The sequence below is a fragment of the Excalfactoria chinensis genome, chromosome 14 (assembly GCF_039878825.1).
Source record: "Excalfactoria chinensis isolate bCotChi1 chromosome 14, bCotChi1.hap2, whole genome shotgun sequence".
Taxonomy (NCBI): Eukaryota; Metazoa; Chordata; class Aves; order Galliformes; family Phasianidae; genus Excalfactoria; species Excalfactoria chinensis.
Window position 1 is genome coordinate 6,366,562 of NC_092838.1, and position 15,368 is coordinate 6,381,929.

At 38.0% G+C, this 15,368-nt stretch overlaps 1 protein-coding gene across 6 annotated transcripts in view; it reads left to right on the forward strand.

The window, feature by feature from the left end:
• The window catches only part of GRIN2A (glutamate ionotropic receptor NMDA type subunit 2A), a 139,509-nt gene that overhangs the window by 59,135 nt on the left and 65,006 nt on the right, over nt 1-15,368 (forward strand). The gene's annotated exons all lie outside the window — the stretch shown is intronic.

Here is a 15,368-nt window from a genome sequence, read left to right on the forward strand (position 1 = left end):
ACTATGGCTTTTCCCTCTTGAAATTAAGCTTTCAATTGATATTTTAAGCATTTTTCTTTGAACAGGAAAAACTTTTTACTTTCTTGTGAGGAAAGTTAAATGAAATAATTATTAATAAGAACTCCTTCTGTAATATTTTGTCACTCATTTTCCTTTTTCTTATCATTGCAAAGACAATGGTTTCATTAATTCCAAATCTGTTTTATTGCATCAGTGAACAAATTATGCATTGCACTGTATTGGAATTTGTCCCTTTAGTGAGAGCAATGGTGTGGCTTTAAGGGCAGCAGCAGCAGCCATGGAATTTGCTGAGGATGAGGAATACATCTATGCATAATTCAAATATAACTGGCAGGAAGCGTAGAAACCTCTGCAATAAGATGTTGTAGTTCCTGAGTTAGCAGTTTTGAGCTTGCAAAAGAAATGTTTCTTAGGTTTATTCCAGGACTTCCCCAGGGCTTAGAGCAGATGGTGGGAGAAGGAGGACGGGGCTATAAATATAGGTTTTAAGGACTCATCGATGAGCTGGGCTGAGAGAGACCTCAACATGTGCTCAAGGTACAGCTTTGCAACAGTGGTGGCTGAGAAGGCCACGCAGCTGTATTATGGAAGCTGTTTGTGATTCTGTGTTTGTGGCAGCAATTCCAAGTGTCTGTTGTATGTATTTGAGATTACTTCTATATACGTTTTCAATGATTACTTTTTGAAAGGTAGATGGTAACTACTAATTGTCTAAAGGCACCTTTCAGTTTGGTGATGATGAATTCAGGCCACCCCAGTTTTGTGACCTTTGAAGGTACAGGCAAAGCACAGGAATGCCGTTGGCTTCCTATACTTAGAGATTAATTGTGTCAGCTTATGGTTTTTGTGGTTCTGAATCGTATACTTCCTTCTCTAGCCACACTTTGTATTTAAAACTATCTGGAAAGCTCCCTAGGGCAGTACAAAGCCACCTGCAATTAGTTGTGTCGAGCATCAAATGTGTGGCTGGTACAAGACAAATGGCAATAGAGGGGTCAGCTCACACTTACAGCTACGCTGAGGGCAAAGAACAGAGGCAGCTTTGCAAAGCAAAGCCTAAAAACAGTGTTTTTGCTTATTCCAGTTGCTCCTCTGAAGTTTGTAAGGACTGTAAGGCTCTGCTGCTGCCATTTGGCAGCTTTCAGAGATGCTCTCTTCCCAGTAGAAGCAGCTAGCTGCAGGGTCTGACTCAAACCTGTAGCCTTTATGTGTCTAATTCCCTGGATGCTGAAATGCCATCCATAGGATATACAAGACCTTCCACTTACTGTATTTTGTTGGCTCTGTTAGAATTACATGTCGATCATTCGAAAAGTGTAAAATTTCTCTCAGAAGAATAATGATGGTGATTAAACACAGAGCACTTTCTGAAAATGCTGTATGCATTAAGAATGTTCTTAGGCCAGGGTCCTAGGGAAATTCAGGCACCCATCACCCTTTGACCTTAATGAAACTGGGCACCTAGCTTAACATCTTCAAGAATTTGAGCATTGAACCCTTAGAATGTTTTACATGCAGTGCATGACACCTTGGGAACAGCACTTAGCATTTTCAGAGGAGCTGTTCTCCTGAAGAGTGAATTAAACTGAATAATGTTTTATTCTTGTAAGACACACTTTTTCCTACAAGAGAGAGAATTTAAAGCCTTAACAGTGCAAAGCATGGATTTTGAAGTAACAAAGGGAAAAGATGAGCATAGGAGGCTTTGACAGTTTTGTCTCCCTGCTATGCCAAGTGACAGTCAACATCTTATTTTAGAGGGAAGCTTTCCACTCTGAAAGTGGTGGCATAGAAATTCCTTCATTTGGCCTGATCCAAACTGCAGCTGATCCTCGTGATGCTTCATGCCGATGGCAACTTAAAATAGGTTGGATAGTAGGGTTCATTCAGGTGCCAGTGTGACATTTTCCTTAACTTTTTAACAATAATGCTTTAAATATATACATTTTTTTCTTTTGTATTTGTTATTTTGAATGGTGTTTGTTGAGGCAAGAAGTGCGTATGATTGATTTATTATTAACCTGATTCTGATGTGCAATTTGGCTCTAAAACTACAGAGCTGTTTTAATGGCTGCATTTGTCCACAGAAAAGTCAGATTTCTTATTAGAGGTGCACAGCAAAGTGGACTCCTAATGAAATTAAATCTTTGGTCTCATCTGGCTCTGTGTCTGGACAAACTGCTAAATTCAGCATACAGTCACAGGAGAGTAAATTATTCCGATGCTATTGATTGATTGGAACAGTGATAGGTTAAACTAATATCACATTAAATTCTTGCACTGTTCAGCATTCGTGTCATGTTTTGCAAAAGCACAGATAAACATGATGGTGTCTTCTGAAGTTCTGACATCGATTTTTAGACCATTTTACAGACCTTGCCAAATTAATTTATGCAGCCATAAAAAGTGTCTGCAGAGGCACTATTCCTTAAGTTGTAGAGTTACAGAAGGAAACTATTGCCTGATGTAAAATTCTGTCCTCTGTCATCAGAATTTTCTTCACAAAGAATGTTTGTACATAGGAAAGGATTATGTCTGTAAACACAGAACTTATTTTTGCTATAGGAAATTTCTGCTGATGGAATATTAGGAAATTCCATGTTTGCATGCCTTGATTGGGACCTTGAGAGACTATTATGCAATAACTGTATTCCATATGCGACAACTTGTCAAACTAGTAGCTTTGCAATTGGATTTCAAATAGATTTGTTGAACAAATATGCAACAAAGCATCTGCTCATAATGAATGCTTGATGCAATCTAATCATTGTGTGCATGTTTCCACCTTATTTCCTGGTACACTGAATCTCATATGTTAAATGGAGAGACTGCTTTGCTGTTCATAGTATTGAAGAGACAGGCACATTCTCTTGGTTATGTGGATTTTGGTGAATGCACTTTGCTAAGTGGCAACATTTGCTTATTTATTTGCATAACTGTGAACAAATACATGGAAAATTTAAAAAAAAAAAAAAAAATTGGCAAATCTTGAAAATTTACATTTTTTTCTACTTAGATGTTGTCCCTTCTAATGGGAAGCTGCAGGAAGTTAATGAGGGCAATGACCAAGGAGCAGGATGCTGGCAAGAGGGCAGAGTTGCAAGCTTTCCTTAGTAAGGGGTTCCTTCCATCCCCCCTGCAGGTCTGAGGACCTCTTCTATGTTGAGTACATATTTCTTTGGGCTTGATGTGTCATCTTGGACCTTGCTTCTAAATGATGATACAGTAATGAGAAAGATAACATTCAGTTTATAGCAAAGATGATAAGTCATTCTAATTGATTCTATTAAAAACAGTAAGTCTATAATAAATAATGCTTTATTATTTTTATTTAAAATCTCTTAGTAGTCGACCACAGTACAAATATTTTTTACTGCAAACTCCTTCCTTAGTGTAAGGAGGACCTAAGTTGAAACCTGGCAAGCTTCTATTTAGCTCCTACGAAAGCAGAGCATAGAGTTTTTCAGTATATGATTTAGATTTGCCAATGTTTCTTTTTATTAATTGAAAATTAATTGATGGTAAACAAAAAAGAGAAGAGAGGACCTAAATTTCTTTTCTGCTTTAATTTGTATTTTAAATGAAATGAGTCAGTTCTGGGTGTCATCATCTGCTTTGTGAGGAGAAAGATGAGAACGATACAGGACTGTTTCATCTTTGATTGAGAACTTGTTTCTTTTCTTGATCCATTAACCTGGCAGGTCTGGGAGCAAGCTGGTCTGTACAGCCCAGGGCAATCATTTCTGAGCTGAGAGAGTCTTCTATCTATCTGCAACAGACATCGACTGTTAGGTTGAACCACTCTATAATCACTGCAATATAGGCAGTATTTCTTTACTAGAGAGGAAATGAAGGCTTCCAGTTTGATGAAAAATTAGCGTTTCCAGTCAGACCCTTTATCTTAATGTGCAAAAAAGCAGGTAACTCAAATGCCGTTATTGGGTGTGGCAAAAGTGGCTGTGGGAGCTGCTGTGTGAAGCACTTTAGGGTAGATGAGCCAAGCTTGATATTCCCGTTGCAGTGAGCTTCCCCCCAACAACACGCATTGCAGTGAACTTACAGCAAGGCTTCACTGTGCTAAGAAGTTGTTTTAAAAGTGCATTAACAAAAGCTTGAAAAGGCTCTCAAAGAGACAACATAAATAGGGAAGGTTTGTACACCATTTTCCCATGAATCATTTTTTGAAGCTGTGATTACTCTGCTTTCCTTCAACAAGATAATTACAGGCATGTTGGGATAAACTCCTCTGTGTTTAGGAAGCATTCAAATCCTGTAATGCTGTGCTCATGGAAGGCCTGAAAATTAGCATTGAGCACTCCAAGAATCATCATTATGGCTCAGTGCACGTGGGGGTGCAACACCCACAGGCAGATTTCTCTTTCTGGCAATGATGTTTTTGCTTGTCTCAAACAAGAGATGGATCCATGCGCTATGGGTCACTTGGGAGCTATGCTTAAATACAAGTGGAAGCACTTGTAATTAAAACAACTCATTTAAAAGACCGTGTATTTAATTTTCTTTTCATTATTTGTAAAAAGACCAAAAGTGATTTCTGTTATAGCCTTTTAACAACAGAAAGAAATGCCTTCCACAAGCCATCAAGGTTCCTCGCACAAGAAACATCATGGCAGGAGATTTCAGTGGGGTCTCTCACAGATGTGGAAACAGACTCCTTTTGTTTAAAATGTTTTATAGAAGCTATTTGTGTCTTTTTTTTTTTTTTTTTAATTTTTTTTGGTCAGAAAGAAGAGAGTTATTTGCTTCCTTTAGCAGAATTAAATGCTTTCCAGCCCTAGCTGTCAACCAGATAAAGGTATTGTGCAAAATTTACTATGCAGATACAAAGATGGGTGTTTGCTTTTCTTTTATTGCTGAAAATGCAAGTTTGCAGCCATGGATGTTGATCAGGTGTGGAATTGTTTGGGATTTGGGTTCAGACCAGGAGTTCCAGCTTCTGCAAATCTCCTAGAAATCCTTTTCTGGAAATTGAGGAAGTGTTTACTTTCCTATACGCACTAAAGAAGAATTTCCTCACAGTCTTATGTGTGGATTTGTTTGCTTGATGTGTGTGATGTGCTATGAAATTTGCTACTCATTTCTGTAATATTTCATCAGTCCACTTATGTCCAAGTGCAATAAAAGCTTAGTTAAATTTCTCTCTGTACATAGAGTATTACTGACGTGAGAGACAGGATGAAAGCACTGGAAGAATTATAGCCTGAAGAAAATCCCAGCCAGTCCACCTTCATTAACTTTATGCAGCCTCAGCAAGTCTGAGCTGCGTTTTGCAAATAAACTTGGAAGGAGCAGGACAGTGGAAGGGTAGCTGGGGTCTGAAAGGCTTTGTGGCCCAAGCTGGACAGGGAGTAGCTGCAGAGTTCAGAACTTGACCTGGGATCTGGGAAACAAAGGGAAACAACAACAAACAACACTCACTCAAAATGCTTTGTCACTGCTTACCTTCATCACAAGTCTTCAAAACATCCAGTTAGAGCAGTGTTGCTATTCAAGGGCTGGATCGTGTACTTTGACAAGATGGTAGAGTCACTTCAAACAGCCATGTAAAGTCTAATATGGTGTGTAAAAATGTCACGGTTTAACCCGTACTGTTAAAATGAGGCATCCCACAGTTAGCTATAAATTGGTAATGGGGCAACTGCTATGCATCTCTGTGTTTATTTAAATGTCATGGCTTATGTGTTAATTACTGACTTTTGTGTTAAATTTGTGTTAAATACTGATTTTCCTTCTAATCCAATTTTTTAAAGTACTCAAGTACATGGAAATTGGTTAACACATTCTTTTGATGACTGTGTATAGACAGCTCTGGAAACCAGGTGATAAACATAAATGAGGTTGAATTCTCTAATTTGTGTTGTGGAGGGAATAGATGGAACTCATTTATGAATATATAGCCAAATTAATCACATTCTCTGACTAATCTGCTCCTCTTCCTCTAAGTCATCAAATACCTTGAGCCTGCCTGGAGATTGGGAAGGGTGATGGGCTCCATCTTTCCTTACTGGGCAAGAATTGATCCTAAGCTTTGCAGTAAAGTTGCTCCTGTTGTCAAATAAACCACTGCTCAGCTGCTGCTTGATGGGGTGAAGAGGTCTATGGTAAAGATATTGAGAAAGTGTAAAAATGTTTAAATAGCTGGAAAAGTGACATCATATCCAGGAATAGGAATAGGCACCTGATTCTGGGCTTAATGATGCATTTGAGTGCAACTGAGAGACAAAAAAGGAGGACAAGTCCTCCCATGTAGCAGAGCTGGCAATCAGATCCCTTTTGTATTTTTCCTCCTTATTTGCTGGAGCAAACATCATTTTATTATTCTGTCTACTTAAATTCTTTTGCTCATTGTATATTAATTTAAATGAATGAGTTAATGAGAATTTCTCTTATGCATCCATTTAATTTCCAAGTGCAGCAGTGTATGTATAATTGCTCAGCTGAGCTCTCATTTTGATGTACTTGCTTCATTTTCAAGTAATAATTTCAGCCCTTTCTCAGGAGTAGGGACTGCTTTTCCCTCTGTGCTTATTTCTGCCATAGCACCAATCATTTCTATATTGTTTTAATGATTCTATTTTTATTTATACCTCACTCTATGCTTTGTGTTGAATTTTGCTTATAAATACTCCACATAAAATCTGCTCTATCTTGGAGGTTTATGTGAAGCTATAAGAAAAGCAATTTTTCAGAGGAAGAAAATAATGGAATATTTTACCTGATCACCACAAGTGGTTTGATATTTTCATAGCAAGAAAATGTTAGTGTTTCGCTTCTAGGGAGGGACTGTATGATCATAGATTTAACTTCTGTATGAGATCGGTTGGACAAAAAAACAAATGGAAGTGTTCTGCATCTCCAAGCATGGGAATAAAGCATTTGGTGTCTTTCGCTGTGCATAGTTCTGTACGTTTTATATCTCACAGGTTTTAATTTCATATTAGACTGGAGTAGAAGTTACAGTTTCTTTTGGATCGAGAAAGCTTTTGTTGATCTAAGTCCTATGAATGGGATTTAAACTTGGATGTGATTTTCATTCCACAGCCAGACCATACGTTATCATTTGATAGATTAAGATGAGGTGACTACAGACACACCCTGTATAAGGGTATGTATAGTGACATCTTGTCATCCAACTGTAGGAGCAAAACAACCTTTGGACCACACTTACAGCCACTTGGAAGGGGAGACCAGAACCTCTTTCTGTACAGGTGGCTTCAAGGTGTGTTCATGAGATGTCGCATTGTAGCATGGGCTGTACTCAGTTATTCTTCGTATCCTTTGGGATAAATGAATCTTATGGAAAGTAAGGTTTACAAGGAAATCAGATATACTCATTTATTCTAAAGCTGTACTATTTATTACTATGGAAATTATTACTTCTTTGAAAAAGGATAGCTGTTGAATTGCAGCTTTTGTATAAGTGCCTTTTTATGAAACAGTCATTGTGCAAATACAGTTTGAAGTGATAGAGAGATAATTGCTGGCTAAGCTGCATTGCTGAGAATAACAGTTAATTACTGCTCTAATTTGCTGGGCTAAACTTTTACTGACCCTTACTGATTTAATCTGAAATAACGCCACTCTTAGTATTTTCTTAATAGGAATGATGATTAACTTTCAGAGAATAGATTTTGGTAAATGCCTTTTCTTAACTGATTGTGTTTGGCATCAGGTTGTCCATTACAATATATTGTTTCTGCCCTATGCTTTTTTATTCTTTTCTTGGTATGAATATATGACTTCAGTGATGGGATTTCAAGGCTGTATTTTGAAATGAAGGTGTTTTGTTGGTTAAAAAGTAAATAAATTCATACATAATGTCGGGGGGTTTTTTTTGTTTTTGTTTTTTTTTTTTTAAATCAAGAACCAGTGAAAGTCCAAATACTTACTAGTAGTGCGTGATCTACACACAGTGAGAGAAAATATCTGCTGCTACTAATTGAGTTAATTTGTTCTGCACTATTCGTCTGTTTCTAATGGTGCCTTCAGTGTGCTGAGTGTTTTCTCTGGACCCATGTCAGCTCCTGACAGCAGTGCTGGTATAGGTGTTAGGAATAGCCAAGCGCCATCAGAAATGCCCTTTGTAGGGGAAATGGTTATGTGTGGAGTGCCCAGCTAAGAATCCGTGGGGTATGGAACCTGCACCCTGATCCTCCCCTCCTGCAGTCCCTTCATGAAGGAGGAGTGTCTGTTTCGGAGTACTGCAAAGCCTCTTGACCACAGGTCCTTGCACAAAAGGGAGATCTGTTTCGGATTAATTATTCAACATATCTATTAACATAACCTGAAATGTCGTCATCTGGTGAACTCTGGGTTGCGTTGCTTTTAAAGAGGGAATTAGGATTCATGGAGAGGAGTGCCAGGATAGCCTGGTGAGAGTGGTGCTGTGAAGTCTGGCTCTGTTCCTCCACCTTACACTCATACTTGAGGAGTTTTCCTTTGGTGGAGTATATTGCAAAGGGTCGTGTCACTGCTTTTTCTCTTCCTTTTGGTTGCATGTCTGAGAGTGATCTATACTTCAGAATATAAGATCTATATTTCAGTAAGACGTTTAATGATGGTGAAAGGTTACACATGCTATGGATAGCAAATATCAGCCAGAGAAGGCTGGGATGCTACTTTCCGGTGTCAGTATTTCAGGCTGAATTTTGGATAGCTGAAGATCCACAGATTATTTCTAAAGGACCTGCAAAGCACGAGTGATCCCGTACTGTGTAAATTTAACACTTGAATTCTAGGACGTGATGCTGGGGGCACAAATGAAGACAAATCAAGACACACTTGTAGGGCAAACCACAGCCCCTTGTGCCTTATATATAGAAATCTAAGTTGCAGCTGCAACTTTCTTAACAAGCTTTGTTACACAAGGCCCCTGAAATGTAATGAGCACTCATCTTTCATGTGTGGCACTGAAGGCACTTAACTTGTGAGGACAGGAGTTCTGTTTGTTAGCCATTATACATGTAAGTCTTTTACTCAAAGGAACTAAGAAGATTGCCATTTAAACACCTTTGTGCAGTTCTGTTAATGAATATGAGCTTCATATGGGTAGGCAATCTATGTCAGTTAACTGAGTACTGAACACCTTTCTTTCAGGGCTCATACAGTTCTGTGGATTAAAAGGGCACAACCAAACTCTCCTATTTGTGTGGATGCTCCGTTCTGCTTGAGCATCCCCACCTTCGCAGGCTGCTTGGCATCCATAACTCCTGCTGGCTGTGAGGGGACTTATCATTGAGTTGCACTATGGATATTGGAAGAGACCTGCTGCTGTCTGTCTAAGACTTGTTAAAAACCTTTTGTGGCTCCTACTAGTGTTAAAGCAACTCTGTCACTTATATTGATACATTTAATATTTATCTATAGAAGTCATTTTGTGTGGTGGTGTGCCTTTTTAGGAAAGAGCTATATGCATAGTGTTGTAAAATGCAACTAATAACAAATCACTGGCATTAAAAACATCAATCTGAATAATGTTCTGTCACTTATTCCTATTCAGGATGAGGTTACAACAGCTTTCTTTACAAAGTATAGCAGTATTGTGCGGGTTAAGAAAGAGAGCTTCAATCCTCTTCACATTGTATTGAATATTGTGCAGAAGCTTGATTTTTATTATTATTTTTTTAATAGCTGGAAATGAGATACTGGATTTACTACAACAGCACAGTATTATCTGTATGTAGTATGACAGTCAAATATGGAAGCATTTCTAGAAAGGATTACTGTGTCTTGCAGGGACCTTAGCTTAGCAGTTTGAACATCTTTCTTTAAGTTGTTTTCTTCAGGATGATCATTGTAAGTCAGAACCATGCGTAAAGATATTTTGCTTCTATTTAACTAAGGACTGGTAATTTAAATGCCATTATTTCACACACAAAAAAAATAGTTTTACTGCCTGCATAAGAATCTGAGTAATTTGAATATATGTAGGTGAAGCTTTTCTGCCCGGTGTATTATTTGCACTTGGGAATAGTGCTTGGCAAATATCTTGATGCGTGACATTCTTGCAGCTAAATAAATTGATGCCTCCTTAAGCAGAGCACCAAAAAGAAAATGTAGATTTACCTCAAAGATGTGGAACAGTGTGGGTGGTGTCGGAAGAAATATACGCAGCACAATTTCTTGTCTGCATATGTTACCTTACCTTACTTACCCTCCATCGTAGTGTGCAACTGTAAATGCTCACGTCCTCACCTGGTTAGCACATTGCTATTGTAAAACTGATCTTCCAAGTCTGAATTCCACACCTTTCCTCAACACCCTGTGATCCTTTTCATATGGTTGGTGTTCTTTACGCATTGGTGATCTGAGCTATGATTATTGAAAGACTCTGAAATGAATATCAGTGAAACACCATCCTGTGTTGGTACTTTGGGCTATGTTCTGACCAGCAGGTTTCATTCCAAGATATAGTCATCCACCCTCTCAGCTCAAGCTAGGTTGGTATGAACATATTGATGTAGACCATTCATCTCAGAAATGTAACTGAAATTGCTTCTGACCTGCTGCTATTAAGTATACAATGGAAAATGATAATCACTGTGAGCCTGATGGGCTGATCACTCTGAGAAAGATGTAATTCCTATTAGCATAACAGACAAGCAGCTGCTGCTTTGCCCAAGAGGTCAAAGGAGTCTGAAGAGGAAAATACAAAGAGGATAAGCATAAATGGCATTTTCCTCAAGTACCCTCTCTTCAGATCTGCTGATTGTACATTAGAGCAGAGGAGCACGCAGAGTATTCTGAAGCACTTCTTTCTAGGTGAATTAAAAAGCAGCACACATGCTCTGGATAAGTAGGTGAATTTTGTGACTTTGCTTTTCAGAGGCAAGTGAATCAAGTTCACACCTCTTCTCGCTTAGCACACAAACCACCTGGGTGACCAAAATGCATCTGTCTTGATATTGAAGAGATCAAGAAGAATCTTGAATCTCACGTCTTATCCTCATCTTCCTCCGTTGCTATGATATCTCCTACAAATCTCTGTTGCCATGGGAAGCTGCTCTGAATGGCTCCTCGAACTCCTTTTATCCTTTCTTTTACAAGGTTTCCTTCCCATCTGTCTGTTTGTCCTCTCAGCTAGCCTCACGCTTCTGGATTTCTCTCTTCAGTCCAATGAGGCTGAGCTGGTTTGGGGTTGGCCAGTGCTATGGTCCTGGCTTGTAGGGGAAAAGCACATGGTAAAAAGTTAAACTGGCTTTACTTGCTTAATATTTCATACTCACCATTTGGTGAAAGGGGGTGGTGGGGGAGGTTGTTTGTTGCTTTCATTTTTACTTGTTAAGTGTAGATGTATGGAAATGACTTAGTTAATGGTTTTCTGGCATCTCATCCCACAACAAGTGAAAAGTATATTAGCATTCAATTGAGACCAAATGTTTTCCGATAAAGAGATGATGTCTTAAGACATTTGTATTGATATTTAGTTATGCATGTATTTCTATATAATGTAAGGCTTTTATGCACAATTATGCAATACCTACAAGAAGTAATCAGCCTATTCAGCTTGGCTCAGCTGCCAAAAAATGACAAATTGTTACTGATTCTGGATTTAAGACTGGATTCTTGGCTATAACTAATGGAATCGTGGTGAAGTTTTTGACTTTGCTTACAGGGTGAGTAAGTTTGAATGGTATAGGTTTTAATGTTCCTAATAGTAGAAATGGAATGAAAAGCCTTTTTGTGAAATTAATTGTTGCATGAGGTTTAAGCAAATCGTTATGCAGAATTTTCCTGTGCAAGTACTGTGCAGTACTTGTACCAGGTAAGGTACAAAGCTTCACCTACTTGTCCTTAAGCACTCTAAGCATCTCATTCTGAACCAGTTTTCCTATCTGCTGCATGTATAAGGTACGCATCTAAATTACTTTGTGATGCCACCTTACAGTGAAGTGAAATGGTTTGTGTGTAAGCTATCAAAGAACTGGAATGAAAGCTTTTCCTAAGGATGAATTACTGCATAACACTGATTCTTCTAAATTTCTACAGATCATTCCAGCAACATGTAACTTTGGTTCCACAGCAGTAATAATGTAAACACATGAAATGTTAGTATTGCCAAATAATTTATGTGCTTAATATCTTGTGGGTAAACCTTTATCAAATGACATGAAAATCCCTGTTGGTTCACATTGTTTTTTAATTAGGCACAGTCTTAACCTTGTTGATGTCATTTCATTTTTCCTTTACCTGTCATGGTGGAATGGGAGCTGAGGCAGAACCTCCAGTGTCCAATGTTTGCACAGCCTGTGAATGAGAGCCCAGATGGTGTGCTCCAGCCAAGAGAACAGATCCTGATCTCTGTGCAAAACTAGTCATCTTCTGTAATTAACTTACACGTTTACAGTGTGATGGCATGTTGAGTTACTTTAACTTCATTAGATGTGACGTTGTGTTATTTGAAGAATGTGAAGAATTGAAAATCAGTGGACTCTGCAAGGATCTTTAGAATCCTGAATTCCCATGTCTTGCTATGTGTTTATTTGCTGTTCTGATGCAGCTAAAACTAATGGTGAGTGATGAATCTCACAGCTGGTCCCCATGTGTCAAAAAGGCAGTATAAAATGAAATGGATACAATAAAGAAAAAAATAACTGTTAGCTGGCAAAATTCTTAGGATGAAACCATGATCTGAAAATACAGACACCTCTACAAAATAAATTCCTGCAGGGTCCCTTGGGATATGGAAGAGAACATGCTTGATTAAGCTGGTGCTAACCTTTCACAATCACACTTCTGATATTTATTCCTTGAAATAATAAAAAGGGACGTGGGAAAGCTATCGTGTACTTCATTGCTTGCTGCTGTCCTTGTCTAACTTGAGTGTTAGGGCAAACTTTTAAAATACAAAGCAAGCCCTCCATTCGCTCTTTTTGTTGACCTTTATTGTTTAGTGGCTCTCCGTTTGCACAGTTATGCGACATGGTAAGAAATTTGCCATCCTTTTTTAGCTCTGTCAGAGGGCCACCTTCTTCTCAGTAACTAATGGTAGAATAATCTTTACAGGTCTGTGAAGGCAGATTTGGAGAATATAAAATCCATCCTTGTCTGTAGATCCTCTGCTCTGCTGACTGTCTTGCTATGTGTGAGAGAAGTGAAAGGTCCAAAGGAAGGAGATCTTCTCTTTGTACTAATTTTTAAGTTCCTTCCACAGTCACATATTGCTCTGCATCTCCTGAAAGTACAGAGTTTTGTATAATTTCCCTCCAAATTGCTCCCATGGTGATAATGGAGGAGTTTTCTCCCTGGGTGCCTCTGTGATGTTTGTATTGGGAATTGCATGTTTTATACTCTTAATGAACAGAGGCAGGAATTTAATAACATAAGAGTTAAAAAGTGCGGAGGGTTTCTTGGAAGGAAAGCCTTTTCTTTCAGCTCCCCCACTTCACTGTTTGCATTTACTGAGAATTTTGTATGGGTTTATATATGGAAGGCAGATCACATGGATGTGAAAGCTAAACACAATTCACCTTTTATTAAATAGGGATCATTGCATCATTTCAAACAGTCCAGGACGAATAGTACCATGGCAGTACATGGTGAGATACATTTTTCACCTACATTTGACACTGGTAAAATAATTTTTTTCTCTGTATTTTAGATGTGATGCTAAATGATTCAGCTTAAACTCATGACTGGTCACCTGTTTTCACTTTTTTCAGTCTCCATAAATGTGCCAAATAGATACAGTAATTCATTAAACAGGAAACAGCTTCTTCTGTATATGCATATTTACTATGTGTCTTAAAAGTAATATCAAATTGAACATCTGAGTTACAGTGGCATAAAATAAGAGAACAACCATTATTTTTCTGGATCTCTTTGAAGGATACAAACAGCGAATGAAGCAATTGACATATTTTAAAGTCCTACCTGTAGTCTCATTGTAATAAAAATCTTTATAACTGAATATAATCATTCTGTAGATTGCTTTTTAAATTGCATTCCATGTTATTTCTTGCTTCTTGTCCTAATATTGTTAAACATAAATTTGAAAAGTCCCTCAAGTGGAAAATTGATTTTTGTCTTACGTTGACCCCTATTTCGTTCTGATTTAGCATTGTGTTTTCATGTAGCAAAGTAGTATGGTATTTTAGATAAGTGGTTTTGTTTTTTTTTAACTAACCAACGATTGCTGCTCCTTCCCTAGCAGCCACAGGACTAACCTCTGCGGTGACAGCATCTGTGAATCTGTCCTGCTCCTCTCATGGAAAAGGTAGAGCAAGGAAAGTTAAGGCATTGTAATAACAGCTGAGGGTGTGCTTTTGAGAGAAGAATTCACGTAGTTTGTCGGAATTAGGGAAGTGACATGTGCAATTCTTGTAGTTATGACAGTCATAGATGTGGTTTGTGCTAATGAAAAAGCTAATTAATCAATGAATTAAGAGAACTAAAGAGAACTGCTGTCTGGTCTACGCATGGGCATAGGTGTGTTGAAGTGCAGACTTTTAATGGCAATTTTACATGATATGCAATGTTCACAAATGATGTTAAACAAAACGTATTTGATAGATTACTTGTATCTTGTGTGAAGCATCCTGGGAGCTGTTTGGTTGTGAAATGTACGTTCATGTGCAAGAGAAGGAAACAATTCTGTGATTCTGTGATTTGGTCTTTTCTTTCTTTTTTATTGTTTATTTGTTTACATGGCTGTGGTTGAATCCAGCTAAGCTGGGCAAGGAAAATCAAATCACTTGGAATAAAGAATTATTTAATCTCTTCCACAACTACTCCTAATTTTTTTCTTACTTTTTCTGACTCCAGAATTGTTTTCACCATACAATTACAATTTTTTCATCATTCTGATGACAGGTTGTTGTTAGTTACTTGATTTTTCACTAACATTCACATTCACAATTATATGAAAAAGATTCATGCCATATGGGTGTGCACTTTACCAAAATGCTCTGTCAAAACTATTTTTGTAAACCACTTTGCTTGCAAAGAGTTTATGAAAGGAAAAGCTTCATTTTTATTATTTCACTTGTTTTGTCCTACTCCTAGGAGTCATTGTCTGAATTTAATTCCATTTCAGCCCTTTAATATGGATACTGGCAGCTTGCTGGTTTTCTTTGGAGTGCCATCCCATTAGTTCTTCATTGAGCATCAATAGGTCTTGTGATTCGAGTGGAGCATGAACAGTAGTGAACTCAATACATAGAGATAATAAATGTAGTTCTGTGGAGTTTTATCAAATTCAGCCAAGTTGGGTGAGCTCATGGAGATAAAGCACCACATAGATATTAGGTTTAGAAGTAACAGAGCTGCTTCATTTCTGTACAGCGTGTCTATTGGAATCTAGTTCCACTGTGATTAAGACTTACTATGAA